We start from the raw sequence: 3781 nt of genomic DNA, 5'->3' as shown, positions 1-3781 counted from the left end.
TTTAATTTCTTTATTTTTTACTTTCTGTCCTTGTATCCAAGTTCTCAGCCAGCCTCTGAGACCACAGGGCAGCCCCACTGCAGGACCAACACACACAGCAGCCCTGTGCCAATTCCACAGGATACAGCCATCAGCTGGCAGCCTCCTTGGTCCTATCTCCAGGGCCTGCCCAAGGAAGCACTGCCACCTCTGAGCGTATCTCAGAGCAGTAGCCCTGTGCCTTCCAGTATCCATCTGCTTCACTGACCATCACCTTTCCCTCACTGGTGGAAATTGCATTTCAGCTTGCCTGCATGAAACACATCTTCCCCCACAGGTGGCTCCTCCTGTGAGTAATTCAAACCACTTTTCAGCACTTTTTGGATTTGCACTGTGCTTTAAATCTCTTCCTTTTTAAAATGCAGAAAGCAGCTAAGGAGCTGAAAACAGGCCCCAGGTGGGCTGTGGGACAGAAAAGAACAGAAACTCAACAGCCTAAAAGTTGTGATTTGCCAGAATAACTCATCTCTCGTGACAGAGTCTCTGCTTGGTGTGTGTTTAAGCTGAACATACAGATCAGGCATTTTCCCAGCTCACAGTACAATCTACAATTGCTGATGGACCTGAGATGTGCATTGGATTTAGCACTGCAGTTTGTGATGCGGGTGTTACTCTGTAAGGTTGTGACCTGAAACAGCCTGTCTGCACAAACGGTGTTTCACTGGTGAAATATGGAACACACGCACACTCCTCCACGCCGTCGGTACCCACACACACTGATAAGTCACCATGCCACTCATGTTGTGAGAGTGCTCTTAGGGACAAGAGGAGGAGAAGAAATCTGGCACTAACAGATTGAATCTGGTGATTAAAGATTGGACAGTGAGTCCTTACATGAGAGGGTCATTGGTCTACAAGGGGAAGAAGGGTGATAAAACAGCAGTTCATCAGGTTATAAATTGTCCTCTATAGCATGTGCCTAGGGCTCCTTGCAGCCCAGTGGGACTGTAACAGCCACCCAACATCTATTAGTGTCCTTGTAGCTTGAGCCCATGTCCTGAAGTGCACAGGCCATGAAGCTCCTCATTTGCTTCATTACAGGGAAGGTAGCTCTGCTCATCTGCATGCCCTCCACAGGCCAGTGGATGCAAACTATTGCATGAAAGGGGTTAATTTCAGCTGCAGCCTTAAGTAACTTTTATTTTAATTGACTGCACTTGACATCTGTGAGGCCAAGGCACTAACAGGCACAGTGGAAGTGCTAAAGAATAAGTCCCTGAGTAATTCGTGGTTTATCCCCAGCTTATATCATTTACCTCATTTTGGTACTGCCTGCAGCCTTCAGCTGCTCTTTGTTTGCTTAGAGTTAATAGATTTCACATGCCTCAGTGCCACGTCCCTCTCTCAGCTAAACTAACTCTCTGCGTAGGCACACAGAATAACTTCCCCCTGCGTCCTCTGCGGGTGGGTTAGAGTGGAGATAACCTGAGCACTCTGTAACTGGGATACAGCAGCTGCAGCAACCCCTGGCCACAGTGCTTTGCTGTGATGTAGCACATGCCATGACACGAGTGACAACACAGAAGCAACTACTGCTTTCAAAGAGCAAACACCAAAAATGCTGCCTATGCAGGAGAGAGCTGGGGTGCAGCTGAACTGCACCTCAGCTACCTTGGGCTGCAACTACCCTGGAGCAGCCCTGGAACAGGGATGTGCAAACAGCCCCTGTGCTCTGGGCTCTGTCAGGGTTTGAGTGAAGGCAGGTAGCTGCTGCCAGTATAAGTTGCATGCTTCATCACCCTGCGCCCTCATCTGGAATCCAGGTCTTGGTATTAGGAGCACAAAATGTGTTGCTGTTTTTAGATCCCACCCATTGCTTGCTGTCTTTGTGCATGCCCCTAGTGCTGCAAAGGGCTGCAGAACACCACTGGGATCCCAAAGGGGCAGCTCCTGCCTGGTGGAAATTGCTGTAGCTCCCTTGATGTGAACCCTGAGGCCCACCAAGAAGTTCAGGGTGAGGAGGTGCTCTCTGGCATCTCTAAAGGCTGTCAAGGACCACTTTCTGAATGACAAATAAGATTAAGAACTAATTCATGATCCTCCTCTGGGTCATTGTGGAAGCATGCAGTATTTGGAAACCTGGAGAACACAAAGGAGAAAATGCCTTCATTGCTTAGAGTTTCCTGATGTGATATTGAAGGCTCAGTGCTTGTAGCTCTTGTGTTATGATGTTCATTTGGCTTTCTTGGAAGATATTTAACTAATCAGTATAATTTAATACATTTGTATGTGTAAATATAGCTGCAGAACTCCTACAATATGCTTTTGCTACAAAGCTGGCAGTTACCAACCCTCTTTCCATTTAAAACTGTGGTTTCTGGAGTTTGCTAACTGCACGGATTTCAATTTGCTGGGGAAATTTGCACTTTAAGAAAATGTGATTTTTTTTTTTTCATACTTCTTCAGGTTGTGAAGCAAAGTTTGAAAGTGATCTTGGCTGCACTGTTGGAAAGCACAGCACCAGCGAGCATTCCTGGTGGGTTTTAAGCTAAGCTCACGGCTTTGTGAGGGTTTACGTACAATTCTGAATGTGAGGGGCTATGAATAATAACAGTGGGCTTGAGGCAACGGGGTGTAAACAACGTGAGATCTCCCCACTGGGTTGAAATCAAACTCCTTCAAGTCTTTTGTAAAATTCTGACACAGCTCAAAGAAATGTTTTCTGAGCAGCGCGTGGGCTGCAATATTGGGAACGGGTTCTTCCAGTGTTAACGAGCAAGCATCCTGCCGCAGAAATTGTACCCAAGCTTTTTCAGAGCAGGGTATCTTATAAATGTATTCTCTATGTTCTGATATGTGAGGTGGGGCACTGGAGGATGCGTCTGTTTTGCAGCAGAGATGATCTGAACAATGTGGTCAGAAGAGAGGAGTCTGAGCTCAAAAACAAAGCCTCACTATGGAGTATCCTACAAAGCAAGAAAGCCAGGCAATGATTCAGAGATATCTGGGACAAGACGCATGCAAACCACCCCAGATACTAATGACTTCACTGTAGTAGCATGACTATGAGTCAAAACTTACAAGCATCCTTCATGTTTCAGACAGGTTTTGTCCCCATAAAGACAACCTGACATGCAGGCACTGGGTGAAATTTGTCTAGGGCTATTAGCTGAATTTTTACTTGCTATTCTCTATCCATTACTCAGGCATTTTGGAACAAATGTTTTAAAACATTTTCAATATCCCATCTTGAAATTGTCAATGTGCAATTCTTCATCACTGCTTTCAAGAGTTGGGCTTGTTCAGCCTGGAGACGAGAGGGCTCTGGGAAGCCCTTACAGCAGCCTTCCAGTACCTGAAGGGGCCTACAAGAAAGATGGGGACAAACTTTTTAGCAGGGCCTGTTGCAATAGGACAAGGGGTAATTGTTTTAAACTAAAAGAGGGGAGATTCAGACTAGATTTAACAAATAAACTTTTTATAATGAGGATGGTGAGACACTGGCACAGGTTGCCCAGAGAGGTGACAGATGTTCCATCCCTGGAAACATCCAAGGTCAGGTCGGACAGGGCTCTGAGCAACACAGTCCGGGTGAAGATATCCTTGCTCATTGCAGAGGGGGTGGGCTAGATGACCTTTTAATGTCCCTTCCTACCCAAACTATTCTATGATTCTATGAAAACTATCAAGGCCCTGAAGCTGAGCTGCTGCACCAAGTTGATTTGAAGCCTGAATTTTGAAAATATAAAAATAGGCTTTTAGCAGCCTGCCTGACAGAGGCAGAGATGTTGTGTGGGCAAAC

General features: G+C 46.1%; 1 long non-coding RNA gene across 2 annotated transcripts; it reads right to left on the bottom strand.

Annotated features, from left to right (window-relative positions):
• LOC133208381 (uncharacterized) lies at positions 1–2269 on the bottom strand. Of its 2 annotated transcripts, none has more exons than XR_009724343.1 (2): positions 1296–2269; positions 1–441 (listed from the first exon to the last, which is right to left on the bottom strand). It is a non-coding gene; the product is annotated as an uncharacterized LOC133208381 (long non-coding RNA). The 2 variants fall into 2 exon arrangements; XR_009724344.1 differs by having other exon boundaries at positions 1–326.
• Between the last annotated feature and the right edge of the window lie 1512 nt (positions 2270–3781).

This window comes from Neopsephotus bourkii, unplaced genomic scaffold (assembly GCF_033783945.1).
Source record: "Neopsephotus bourkii isolate Nb327-2 ecotype Australia unplaced genomic scaffold, CSIRO-AGI_Nbou_v1 NB_272, whole genome shotgun sequence".
In the NCBI taxonomy this organism is placed as follows: Eukaryota; Metazoa; Chordata; class Aves; order Psittaciformes; family Psittacidae; genus Neopsephotus; species Neopsephotus bourkii.
This window is presented reverse-complemented; position numbering and strand designations above follow the sequence as displayed.